Source organism: Camelus bactrianus, chromosome 4 (genome assembly GCF_048773025.1).
Source record: "Camelus bactrianus isolate YW-2024 breed Bactrian camel chromosome 4, ASM4877302v1, whole genome shotgun sequence".
Classification (NCBI taxonomy): domain Eukaryota; kingdom Metazoa; phylum Chordata; class Mammalia; order Artiodactyla; family Camelidae; genus Camelus; species Camelus bactrianus.
Genome location: NC_133542.1, coordinates 65,608,433 through 65,622,552, shown reverse-complemented (window position 1 = coordinate 65,622,552; position 14,120 = coordinate 65,608,433). Strand labels below are relative to the sequence as shown.

Here is a 14,120-nt window from a genome sequence, read left to right as displayed (position 1 = left end):
ATCTTCATTATAAATATATATGGATATATAAAATTCATACACACACACACACACACACACACACACACACTTGTATTTTTTAGAGAAAGCCTAGAAGGATGAACACAAAAATGTTTGCGAAGGATGTCTCAGGTAGGGTTGGGTAGATAACATTTCAGCTGACTTTTACTTTCTTCTTTATACATTACTGTATTGTCCAAACATTTTCATGCTGAACATCCATTTTATAGCAAGTTAAAAACAAACAAACAAACAACCACAACCTATTTTCCTTTTTAAAGGACAAAACTGAAAACTCTCCTGCAGGAACCAGTCATTTGGGATGGGAGGAGAGAGTGTTACACTTCCTCACTCTACAGGGCTTTGCGGTTGGGTATTTAGGTAAGGGGACCCCATGGGAAGGGAGGAGGCCAGCTTAATTCTCAGCCGACTTGTCCTTCCTGACCTAGGGCACTCAGGCATAAACCGATCTGAAGTGGCCAAATGGCTGATCTGGGGGTGGTCAAAGCTGAAAGTTGGACCTCAGCTCTGTCTGACTCTTTGATCTTGAGCTGGACAATTAATTCAGCCTCAGGCCACAGCCCATGAAGAAAACTCACCCAATCCAATCCCTCCTTTCTACCCACGGAAAAACCGAGGCCTGGAGCGGGGAGGGAACCCACAGAGAACACACAGCAAATTAGGGGCCACCCTGGCACTAGAACCCAGACATCCAGAGTCCTGGCCCAAAGCGCTTTTACCTCCCCAATAATACTGGGGTGAGTGTGAAGGGCCTCAGGTGCCAAGTCGGAAAGACTGGCTGGAGAAAAACAGGCATGTCTGAACGGAACACGTCAGGGCCAGAGTCAGATCTGTGTTGGGGAAGCATTTTCAGAGCAGAAAGGAGCCAAACCACCCACCATCTGGGGACTGGGCTGGGAAAAGGGTCTATTCTAGGACTGAAAACTCTACCAGGCCTTTAATACACTTCCATTGCCACTTAATTGCATTTGAGGGGTAAGTTAGCTGCTTTTTTTGGTGTTGGTTTAAAAAAAACAAAAACAAAAAACCAGTGTCAGGGGCTTTTGTTATGCAAAGAGAGTTGGAAATTCCCCTGAAATGGAGACGTGTAGGACACTAAAGCAGCAGAGAGGGAAGACTGTGCTCCTGGTGATTCTGGAGTATTATGACATTAACTGGCTTTTCCTGGGGCTGGAGCTAGGCTGGGTTGAGGGGCCTCTTCTTGCGGTCCCTGCCAGGAATGGAGGAGAGCGGCGGTCCCTTCGGACTGAAGGGCCCAGGCCGGTCTTAAGTTCCTCTTTATTATGTGCTTTGTGCCCGAGCCTCAAGGCTGCAAGTCTCACAATTTTTGCCATTTCAGTGAATGAACTACACTATGGTTAACTTAGTATTTTTCTGTAAATCTACCTACTTTTTAATAACTTCCAATATATTTTTAAAGAGCATTTATAAAGCTACCTCAATGGGGAAATCAACATTATTTTCATAAAAATAAATACAAGGAAAACAAAACAATGCCATTAAATTCCAGCTAGATACTGTTTCTCTGTTGGAAAGGGAGATTGGCACATGTTAGAGAACTTTTAAGAGGATATTAGAAGCAACCTGAGGCTTTCCTCGATTTAATCAGAAGGAACGAGGGCTAATTGAAAACAGAATAACTGTCTCACAATGTGGTTCAGTTACTGCCCTTGTGTGAAACAGCTTAAATGAACTATGGGTCCACCAGTGATGCCAGCCAAACTTTGGAGAATGCTTTGGACCCTACTCCCCCCACCCATTCGCTGAGTTACCTTGGGAAATGTCCTCAACCTCTCTGAACCTCACAGTCCTCACCTGCAAAAGGGATATGTTGACAGAACCTACTCCCTAGACTTCCCTGAGAGGTAATAATGGTGATAAAGGTGAGGATGATAATGATGCTACTAGGAAGGTTTTGGTAAAATTCTTTAAGCTGAACCTTTAGGTATTAGGTGAGTTTTGGGGAACTGGGTGAAGAGTTTGGGTCTTTGCCTGAATTAAAAGGAACTGAGAGACCAGCAGAAGGCTGCATGGTCAACAGAAGTTAGCTTCCACCAGGGTGGATTTGTGGAAAAGGGAAGCCTTCCGCAGATTCTCAGAAATAATCAAGGAAGTAAAACTAAATAAGGATATTGAATTTCCACGGTCACGCAGGATGGAGGCTCGGACAAGAATGGTTGAACATTAAAGTGAAAGGTAACCTCTAAATGACAGACAATTTGGGGACCTGAGTGCTATAATTATTGTTTTCCATTTTACACGCAAGGAAAATGAGACTATAATATCAGATGACTGCCAGGAAACTCCTAGCAGACCTATTCTCCCCGCCTTCATTCTTTCCAGTACTTCAACAAAAGTTCTGAACATGCTTAACCACAGCTAGACTCTGGGTCTGGGCAGGGGTGGGGTGGATATATACGCTGAAAAAAAAAAAAGATGAAGATTTGCAAAAACAGTATGGACAATATGATCTTATTTATGTGAATGAAAAACCAGCAAAGCTGTATCTTTATGTACATGTATCTGTATTTATAAAAGCTTCGAAATGGAGCTGGTAGCAGTGTTCAGTTTGATGGAGTGGGTGGGGAAAGGAGAACTTTAGCATTAACTGTACTGTTTGAGGTAATAGTAACAAATGTCTATATCATTTGTTATTGACAATTTAAATAAATGACTGTTACAGGCTGAATTGTATCTGCCACAAATTCATATGCTGAAGTCCTAATCCTCAGTACCTCAGAAAGTGACTATATTTGGGATTTAGGACTTAGACACATAGAGAGAAGACCACGTGAAAACATCCATCTACAAGACAAGGAGAGAAACCAACACTTGATCACAGATTTCTAGCCTTAAAATACATTTCTGTCTTTTAAGCTACCTAATCTGTTGTATTTGTTATGGCAAATATTAAAGAAAAAAAAATTCAACGGCACTTGTTAAAAACAGTAAAGCAGATTTTATTCAGGACCATATTGACAGGTATAGGGACTGCAATGGGATTTCACAACGGGGTAGAGAGATTGGGCTAAACTCCAAATACAGCATGGGCAAGTGGAAATTTATAGCCAGGGAGCAGGGTGGGGTCAGTGGATGGAAAATTACTGGGAGGAAACAGGGGTAAGAGGAATTCTGGCTAAATCAACCTAAAAAGATTTTTGCAGGAGACAAGCCAGGATAATCAGACATCCCTTGAGAGATGGTGGAGGATAAAGAACCTGATCAGACATCGAGGGTCGGAGGTTTGGTGGTTAAACTGACTTAGCAGGGTTATTGCTAAAACTAGATTTTATAAGGAAGTGCCTAGATGTGCCTATGAGAAAGTTCAGAATGCTGACTACCGTTTGGTCAAGCAAAGAATCTTTGTCCCAGCCCTGGTAAACTAATACAATGACCAAGGTAACAGTCCTGACTTCTGGGAGCTCCTAGCCTATTGGGAGAAGCAATTAATAGTAATAATAACCTTACTATGATACCAGGAAAAATGGGAGAAGTCCTGCAAAGTGCAGAAGCAAAACTATGGAACCTGGGGGTGGGAGACACTGTTATGCCTGGCAGGTTTCACAGAGGAAGTAGCCTTTGAGTTGGGCCTTGAATGATGAACAGCAGAGAAAGCGGGGTGGGTTGTTGCAGGTAGGGAGTCAGGAAGACAGGGACTGTCCCTGAAAGAAACATAGAAGCCGGCAGCCAGGGTCTGTTCTGGGTCAGATTAAGACAAGGGAGCTACACCTGAGCGTAGGCTTCACAAGGGGATGTCAGGCAGGAATAGCTGGAAGTGTTCCTTGAAGTATCCATTTTTCAGCTATTGCTGACAGCTGTTGGCCACCATGGAGGGAGTGACATCACCACATTTGCTTAGTAGAAAAACCACCCTGAAGTCCATGAGACCAGAGTTGAAAAGTGATGGCCCGAGGGCATATCAGGTCCACAGAAATGTTTTGTTTGACTCACCTAGGTATTTTTTAAAATTTAATTAACTGTTCTAACAGTTCATAATTTATAAATAATTAATTTAGATGCATAATTTATAAAATTAATAATTTATTGATATAGTTTGAATTTAGATATGTTGTTTATAATATATGATATATTACTTTTATATAAACTAATAAAATAAAATCAATATATTATAATTATTTGATACATTTGATATGTAAAATATAAATTTTAAGTTGGAAGAGTTCACAGAATTTCAAGTCTCTTAACAAGCGTTGTGGGTTGAATGTTGAAGTCCTAACCCTTGGTGCCTGTGACTTCAATCTTATTTGGAAATAGGGTCTTTGCAGATGCAATTAAGATGTAAATTAAGATGAGATCTTACTGGAGTAAGTAGGCCCTTAATCGAGTATAACTGGTACCCTTGTAAGAAGAGGAGAGGGGACCCAGACACGCAAAGAGAAGAATGCCATGTGGCTGATGAGGGAGGCAGGAATTGGAGTGATGCAGCTGGAAGCCAAGGAACAGCAAGGACTGACCACTTCCAGAAGCTGGAAGAGGTAAGGAAGGATATTACCCAACCTGAGAGGGTGCAGGGCCCTGCCAACACTTTGATTTCCGATTTCTAACTTCCAGAACTGTGGGAGAATACATTTCTGTTGTTTTAAGTGGCAGCTTGTGGTACTTTGTTACAGCAGCCATAGGAAACTAATACAAGGAAACTGTATGTCCTCTGGGTAACAACTGGCTGAAGCTGAGGAAAGGGTGCCCCCTGGAGGTGAGCCTCCAGCCACGCGGCATCCCTCATTCCTCCTAAGGTGCAGACTCTGTAGCTATATTCCAGGGGAGAAAAGAGGTCTCAGTTCGTACAGCAGCAATGGGTGTGTGTGTGCGTGTGCGTGTGCGTGTGTGTGAAAAGCTTTGTTCTTAGAAACAATCATTCTTTATTTCATGGAAGGGAGTAAAGTAATAGTTATTATTATATACTGTGTTTTGTATCATTACCATGAGCCAGGTCCTATGTTGAAGGCTCTTTATGTTGTGCCATTTAATCCTCCCTACACCGCTATGTAAGATCCCCACTCTGTAGATGAGAACAGTGAGGCTCAAAAAGGTTACATGACCTAGATCACAGATAAGAAGTAACATCTAGTAGGTGCCAGGCACTGAGCTGAGCACTTTATGTATGAGCTCACCGAATCCTCACAACACCTTATGAAGTAGGTACTCTTATCCCCAATTACCTCTCCCCTCTCCCAGTGACATGAGGAAACTCAGTACAAGAGGTCAGGCAACTCGGTCACATTATTCACCACTGAAGCTAGATGTTTTTGTCTGGATCCAAAGCCCTAGCTCTACAAAAGCACAAGCTCATTAGTTAAAAGGCTTTTCATTCATTTGTTCACTGATGAATGTGCTTATGTTTTATGCGTTTTTGAAGGAGGCAGCTGGGTATAGCAGGGAGAACACTGGTTCAAGTGCTCAGAGACTTGGGCTCTGGTCTAGCCTGGGCCTCAGTGTCCCCATCTGTGAAATGCAGGGGCTCTACTGGCCAACATAAAGGTCTCTTCTTGCACCAAGAATCCCTTATTCAGGGATTCCCTGGCCGTGGGAAGAATTTACCATTTATTAACACTATGACAGCTCAGAAAGCTAACGTATTTGCAAACGTCTCAGCAAATGACAGAGCCAGGATTTTAATCTAAGTCCACCTCCAAAAGCATCTCCGTGTCCTCCTAGATCAGGAAAAGAACTAAAAAAGAGACAGAGGTAGTTCTGCTGCCGAACGAACTCCGTGTGCTGCACACGTGGGACCAAAGGCCAGGAGTTCTGACCGAGGAGCTGGCCTGGCGTGGGCCTGTGACACCCTCTTGTGGACCAGGTCCGAAATGCTCTGCTTTGCCAGCTTTTTCATTTTAATACTAGAATAGATGGAGGATTTAGGGGGAAGCAGAAGGTGGTTTTCCCAATAGTTTCTGAAAACGAATGACCCTAGCTATTGTCCTAAAACGGAGATTGCTTGAAGGCCTCGGTCACTTAGAGAAGCCCAGCTGCCCTGCATTCATTTATTGATGAAACAAGTTACTTTCTGTTTCTGTTTTTTACATCTTGTTCATACTTGTACCAGGTATAAAGCAGTGGCTCCAAGAAAAATGGCACCTTTCCTTTTTAGTTCAGAGTTGGGGAGGTCAGACGTTAAGCCTGTAAAACTCAGAAAAAATACACAGGCAGGAAAGAATTCTTCTTCCTGTCTCTTCAGTTTTCTCTCAGATATCTGGAGGGGAAAAGGATCTTTGGCAAGACCAAAGAAGAGAGAGAAAGACTTCAAAGTATAATTATTCATTAAAATATCTATCTGTTCTCAAAGGTTTCACTTGTTTAACAGATACTGTGCTGTGGGAATTCTAAAATACCTAAATCCTTCCTGTACTGAGGCTTCATGAAGAAGTGGATACTCCCTCCCCCAGAGAAGGCAGCAGCAGGGCCCAGAATCAACCCTGAAGGCTGCAGGGGCCTCTTCCCAGAGGGACCTGGCCCCCAGCAGGGAGAGCAGAGGGGTAGAAATGAGGGGCAGGGCTGGAAGTTTTGGTAGAGAGGGCTTTTACATAACATTTCTGACCTTCACAACAATCTAATAAACCAGGGGCCAGCATGCCTATTTTACAGATGAGGAAACTGAGGCCCAGAGAGATTCAGAACCTTGCCCAAGTCTCAGGCCTCATAGGCTGTAGTGTTGGAATCTAAGTCTTGGAGAAACAATAGGTTAGGAATCCAAAGCCTGGTTTCTAGTCCCAACTGTGAACACACTTGCTGAGTTGGGCATGTCAGTCAACAATTTGGATCTCTGTTTTCTCTTCTGCATAAAGGGGGTTTGGTTAGAAAGGCATTTACTGACCTTTCCTTTTAAAGGATCGAGCAGAAAAACAGGAAGAGGGAGCTGCGGAGGGGCGCCCGTGGACAGGAGGAGACAGGAGCCCAAGTCCAAGCACAACCATCAGTCACGGATGAGTGGACTACTGATGTGGATCACTCTCAGTAGGAGCACACTGAACATCAGAGACCTCAGAGAGCCCCTTGTCTAGCCAATTTTTAAAAAGCTTTATTATCTCTCTTGTTAGACTCATCCTAGTAAAGGAACCCCCTCATGGGAGGGCAGTAAATCACAGTTTACAAATCACATTCATATCTGTGGTCTCATGAGTGCTTATCCCTTCTCTGTGAGGTTCACAGGAGAGGTACTGCTATCTCCATTTCACAGAGGACAAAACTGAGGCTCTGAGAAGGCCCAGGGTCAGCTGACAAACAGCTTTCAGTTGGCTGGCTGTCCCTCTGAAGCCTGAGTGTGTCTGGATGGGGAGGGAGACCACTGTGATAGATCGGATTACTCTTTACCTATACTCATCTCCTTGGAGGAGAATTATGTGCCCCAACTCTGTCATCATGAGGCCACAAAACTTGCTCTGGCCAATGAAATGTGAGCAGAAGTGATTACTTTGGAACAGAAGCTTGAAGACCCAGTGTGTCATTTACCATGTCACTTTTTCTTCTGCCATGAAACCTGGCGATGTTCCAGAGATAGAGACAGAGACAGAGAGTGAGCTCTCTCAGCCTGGTCCTGGAGTAAAGATGATATGAAATAGGGGAGCAGGTGACTCATCATGGACATAGAGATGAGTAAGAAATAAATCTTTGTGGTTGTACACCACTGAGATTTGGGGGTCATTTGTTACACAGCAAAACTAACATATCTATAAAGACAACAGCCTCTCTTGGGAACAGGGAATAGTGATGTCAGACCATGGATAAGCTGGTCTATGGTTTTGTGTGTGTGTGTGTGTGTGTGTGTGTGTGTGTGTGTGTGTGTGTGTTTGGGGTGGCACAGTGGGTGAATTTGCCCTGGACCCTATAGTCAGTCTTTCAAACCAACTACTACACCTGCAGGAATTTGTTTCCCATTCTTCTCCTCTCCTCTCTCGCTCCAATTATTTTCATTATGCTGCCGAAAAACTTCGGATCTCTGCTGAATTTCATGATAGCAGATAAAGGTTTTATCTTTCCCAATTTATATGAAGAAACTGCTTCAGGAGCTATTGATTGGCTCTCAGAAATAATAAATGCAGCTGCTGTTTCCCGAGGGCTTGTTCACTACCAGGCACTCGTTAAGAGCTTTTCATGCTTTACCTCATTTTCGCTTCACAACTACCTGAGGAATTAGCTCCTACTATTTCCCCACGTAAGAGGCAAGGAAATGAAGAATTAGAGACCTTACGGAACTTATCCAAAGCCACACAGATACTGAGAAGCAGGGCTGGGGCTCAAATCCAATTATCATGTTGGGAATTTCCAACTTGTCCATTTGGGTCCTTCTTGTATTTGCAAACTCTGTTATAGTTGTCTCCTCTGCTATTTCTAATCCTCAGTCTTTGCTTACTATGGATGGAAGAGTGGAATCCCTTTTCCCTAGTCCTGGTTTCAGTGAGGAAGCGTTTTTTGTTCTGAGCAGGCTCCTGGCTCCTCGCCCCACTTTATCCATTCCTGACAGGATGAGGGACTGGTCCGCTTGTAAACTTGAGAATACCTAGTTAAGCTCAACTTGGCGCGTCCTACTTCCTGCCGGGTGGGGGCTGTTCCTGGAGCTCCACCCCCTGCAGCAGGAGCTCTGCCCTCGTCTCTGCAGCCCAGCTCTGGGATTCATACTAGCTACCAGTCTAAAAGGTGCTTCTCCAACCTGGCTTATACCAGTAATAAAGATGATCTTTTGGCCTCCCTCTGCTTCTCTTTGTTTTATTCTTCAACTTGTTCAGAGTCACAGCAGATAGGATGCTCTGTACTCAGAGTCTCTCTGAGGGAATTATGCTGGTGGGAATGTTTCAGGGTTTGCTGCTGGTTCCAGTCCTCGCCTTGATGGTTTCAGAGTGCAACCCCAGTTTCCCTAAGCCTTTGAGCTCTAATGCCTGCTCCCACCTAAGTGAAGAAGTGTGGTGTGGCAGAAATGGCCAGTTGTTTCTCAATACCATTCTTTCCTTCCTCTATTAATAACAATCCTCCCCAGAATAAAGACTACATTTCCCAGCCTCCCTTGCAGTTAGGTGTGGTCACAAGACTCATCAATGGGAGAAAAGCAGAAGGGATGAGCACAACTTCTGGATCAGACATTAAAGGGAAGGCACGTGCTATTCACTTCCTTTTTTTCCCCTTTGCTGGTGGAACAAGATATGATATTGCAGCTGGAGTAAGTATTTCGAACCAGGAGACAAAAGCTACGTATTTGGTTGACAGTGCAACAACCAAGGAAGTGCTTAAAAATTGCCACCTTCAAGCCACCATATCAACCCTTGACTACCTGTCCAGACATCTATGTGAGAGAGGAATAAACTTCTAACTAGTGAAAGCCATGATCATTTTGGGGTCTCTTAGTTACAACATCTGAGCCTATGTACCCTAACTAAGCCATGTGGGGACCTAAGACGTTGCTTCTCAGTTTTGGGGAGGGGTACAGGGCTCTCTGGCAGGAGCCTAAATGTGCAACTGATTCACACATATGAGGGGATCAGGGAAAAAGAGAGGGATAAAAGGATTGGGCATTTGTTGAATGCTTAGAATATTCCAGATACTGTGACTGATACTTTCTGCCACTCTATCTTAGTTGATCTAAACAACAATTCTATGGGGGTGGATCTATTATCCTATTACGTAGTTGAGGCTCAGAGAAGTTGAGTGCTAAGGTCATATAGCTGATAAAAAGTTATGCTAGAAATGGAGCTAGGGTTAGTGTGACTCTCAAAACCATATTCCTTCCTCCATGGCAAACCATTAATTCACTGTCTCCTTCCACCAAATATAATACAATACAACATAATAAAATCTTGTCCCTCCATGGGTCTCTTGTGTTTCTGCACATCCTGTGAGCAGAAGCACTGACCATCATTTGTCCCAGACTATCTTTACAAGGATGTTTGTAGAGCAAACAGCCTTCAAAGATAGAGTGTTTCCTTCCAGAGCAAAGGACAGAAATGTTTACTCCCCACTATAAAAGATTTGGTTTCTCTAAGCTCAGGGTTCCTGACATCTAGGAAGTGATGTAAATATGCTGATGCTCATGCTACATGACGTGCTGTGAATAATAAAGTCCTTTGTCTCTGAACTGGAAGTCTGACGTCCTCTCCTTATATCCTTGAAACTGCATTACACTAAGTTGTAGGCTTGCAACTAGGGTAGATCTTGGTTCTTGACAGCACCTGCCATATTTGTGCCATGGAGTCACCATGTTTAATCCAGTTGTCACATCACACGTGCTCGTAACTTACATTATTTCAACTAAATGTGCAAGGTCAACAAAGCAGTAAGAAAATTTAAATACTCCTCTGCGTTCCCTTTTTCTAAATAAATGCATGCCTCGGAGGAAGCATGTGATGAAAGCACTGAATCTGCTATTTTCTTAGTGGATCTTAGTTTTCACGTGGCTTTCATGGCGTGGTCATTTTGACATACTGAGTGTGATTCTAATATTTGAAGATGCCTATTTTTTCATGACCATGGTTTCTAAATCTAAATCACCCAATTCTGGTGGTCAGCCAAAGAGAAGCTATCAGATCCAGTGCTGGAGGAAAATTTGGAGACAACAAATCAGTCTCCAATATGAAGCTCTCCTGAAAATTTTTCAAGTACACTTTTCACCTTATGTGATTTTTGTTGTTATGGATCAACTTTAGAATGTTATACCCTCATAGATGATAACTCCGGGGGATTATATTTTGGGAGTAGGGTCAGTACAAGGTTGGGGGTACTATTTTCATGGTCACAAAATTTCTTTTACAATTGAATATAGCATGTACTTATCATTACATTTATACATCACTTTCTTCTTTAGTACCACAAATTTGAATCTAATCTCTTTCTATATCCAGACACTAAAGAGTCCCATGGAGTTAATTTTCACTTCTTTGTCAGTCTGTTAAATTTTGAAATACAGTATTAGCAATTGCCTTTCCTTTCTTTCTTTCTTTCTTTCTTTCTTTCTTTCTTTCTTTCTTTCTTTCTTTCTTTCTCTCTTTCTTTCTTTCGGATAGGTAAACTTTTTTTATTGTAGTATAGTTGATTTACAATATTGTGTTAGTCTCGCATGGTGATTCAGTTATATACATACACATACATATATATATATTCTTTTTCATTATAGGTTACTACAAGATATTGAATATAGTTCCCTGTGCTATACAGTAGGACTTTATTGTTTATCTATTTTATATATAGTAGTTAGTATCTTCAAATCCCAAACTTCCATTTTATCCCTCCCCTACTTCCGCCACTTGTAACCATCAGTTTGTTTTCTATGTCAGTCAGTCTGTTTCTGTTTTATAAGTAAGTTCATTTGTGTCATTTTTTTTAGATTCCACATGTAAGTGATATCATATGGTATTTGTCATTCTCTTTCTGGCTTACTTCATTTAGTATGATAGTTCCTAGGTGCCATTTCTTTTTGATTAAATTAGTATTTTTCATTATTTGTTTTTACTCAATTGAATTATGTTTGTTGGAAGTTAATCAACTACATTTGACTATGTATTAATTTTTTAAATTAGGTAGCACATACACATGGTAATAAACTTCAGAGTACAAATTGTATTGGTTCTGCTGTATCTTCAATACTACCTCAGGAATTGGGGCACCAATATTTTAAAATCTGGTTCTGGATTGATGGCAGCTCCAAAAACACTATATAACAATGGGACAAGCATAGAGAGAGATAGAGGAAAAAAATCTACAATCCAAGATAAGTCTATGAACCAAAATTCTAAAACATATGAGGAAAATTAACAAAATTAAGTCTATATAACCAACAAGGAGATGAATTCACTTGGTTTAAATAAGCACAGTAAGAGTTCTGAAAATGACTTTAAATGTTTAGGCTCTAGAAAATAATAAAAGAATAAAGTAACATCTATTTTTATAAAAGAAATTATAAAAATATAAACAGGTATACATGAATCAAGAACAGCTGGATATGAGAAAGAATCGGTACCTTGAGTGATGCCATGCATCTCTTCGAGGAATGAGTGACCCTCAAAAATTTGCTGTATCTTCCAGCCAACTGCCAGCTTGTGTTATTCAAGCTGCACCTGGAGGATGAACATTTCTCTGCTGTGCTCCAATCTAGGACAGTCTAGGGAAGTCAAGGTTTGTGTGGGCATGGTGAGGGCAGTTTCAGTCCCCCTCCATCTACAGCCCTCCACCATGCCATCCAAAGTCCCCTTCCATGTAGTCTCTTGCTTTTGTTTTCCTTTGCTTAAGAAGCAATGGGCAGAGCAGATTAGTAAGTAACATATCAGGGGGTTGCCAGTCATCTCTTCCTGCAAGCACACTCAGTCTTCACAAGTGATTCTCTTGGAGCCCTTCTCCCTTGTCTAAGAGGGACTACAACCTCCATAGAGGGAGAGGAAGGGATGGATCTCTTTTTAGACACTGCATTTGCTCTCAAGGTTGACTTTCCTCCCATCTCTCCATTCTTTCTTTCCACTGATTAGCGATGATGGTTTGTCTGTGAGGAGAGGGGAGGGAATGTGAAATAAATGGGGAGGAGTGGAGTAGGAATGGGTGGAAAGGTTGGAAGAAAAATAATGGATCTTCAAATTTAATGCTGGAATATAGATGGTTCCAAACACTGGCAGTTCTTTAAATGTAGATTGTGGGCTCCTTATGGACTTTTTGGTTCTGATTTGAATTTCAGCAGAAGTTTCAGGACAATAGGAAAAATCCCTCTCAATGTCCAGTTACATGAGAATATATGTCTATTTCCTTCTCCTTTTATGGTTTAATAAATGTTGGCATACTATCTACTTTTCTGTGTTTTGTTTCTTTTCACTCGAAGTATTTCCCAGAGATTGTTCCATATCAGGTCATGTATGTGTGCCTCATTCTTTTTTATTACTTCATACATTCCACAATACGGATGTACTAAAATTTACTACAACAGCTCTCTCGTAATAGTTAGTCTCTAATCTTTTGCTATAAATAATGCTGCAGTGAATATTTTGTGTATACATCTCTTTTCATATAAACAGCTTTAAAAAAAGTTAACTAGAAACGTTGACAGATGTTTGGCATCCAAAGGACATTCCTTCTTAATTATGCTGCAATTAGTGACACAGTCTCTCCCTACTTTGAAAATTCTGTGAATTATTATAAGAATGGACAATTTCTAATGTCTGTAATTGCATGTGATAGGCGTTTTTGCATTCACAACAATGTTTCTCTTCAATGCTGCATCAAAATGTAATGTGTGACATAGACTTAAGCAATGGTTGGGATCTACATTTAAACTGCTACAAGTGCAAATAAAGGATGAAGTACAAAGTAATGTTGAGGATGGGAGAAGTCATATGTACTTAAGTTCAAATCCCAGTACTGCCAATTTTTATCTATGACTTCAGACTTCTATCACACTCAGTTTTCCTGTTCATAAAATGGGTGAATACGGTACTGACTTAATGGGGAAATTGGGGGGATTAAATAAGGAAATATGCATGATTCTTAGGACAGTTCCTGGAATATAGTAAGTGTTCAGTAAACATTAGCTATAACATAAAAGTTTCAATTCAGGTAACAATTGTATATAACCTTTCTAGCTAGACATAAGTTCACAGCTGGACAAGTAATGTCCATTGGTTCACAGATTTCTCCTTTATTTGGTACAGGCAAATTTCTTGATTTCAGAGATGTAACTTATGACCATAAACAAACTATTTATTGGGATTAAAGAATATAGGAATAGAAGCATATACCTATAGGGCTGGAAGGGATTTCAGTATTACCTTATATTATCATGTAATAACCATCCCATGCATGTAATTCTCACATGCCAAGCATTTTGCATACATTATCTCATTTAATTTTCACAAGGACCCATGTGAGGTAGGTACCCTTATTCTTATTTTGCAGGAGAGACTGATGATCTGAGAAATCAAGTGACATGCCTAATGGTATCTTTAGTAAACTGAAGAGCAGAGATGCACACTCAGGTTTTTCTGAAAATAAGATATTTGTACATTCCCATGTGTTTTTCTATTGAAATCTCACTTGCCCATGGCAGAACCAGCTTATGAAACGTCTTTAATGCCAAAAGCAAGCTTGAACTTCATTTTGGTGGACTGAGGCAGGGCTGT

The 14,120-nt window shown here is 41.3% G+C and overlaps 1 long non-coding RNA gene across 1 annotated transcript in view; it reads right to left on the bottom strand.

Moving 5' to 3' along the window:
• LOC141577488 (uncharacterized) overlaps positions 1-14,120 on the bottom strand; it is a 28,494-nt gene that overhangs the window by 13,574 nt on the left and 800 nt on the right. The window contains exon 2 of the long non-coding RNA XR_012506534.1: positions 11,981-12,077. This is a non-coding gene — a long non-coding RNA (uncharacterized LOC141577488). The remainder of the gene's footprint in view (positions 1-11,980; positions 12,078-14,120) is intronic.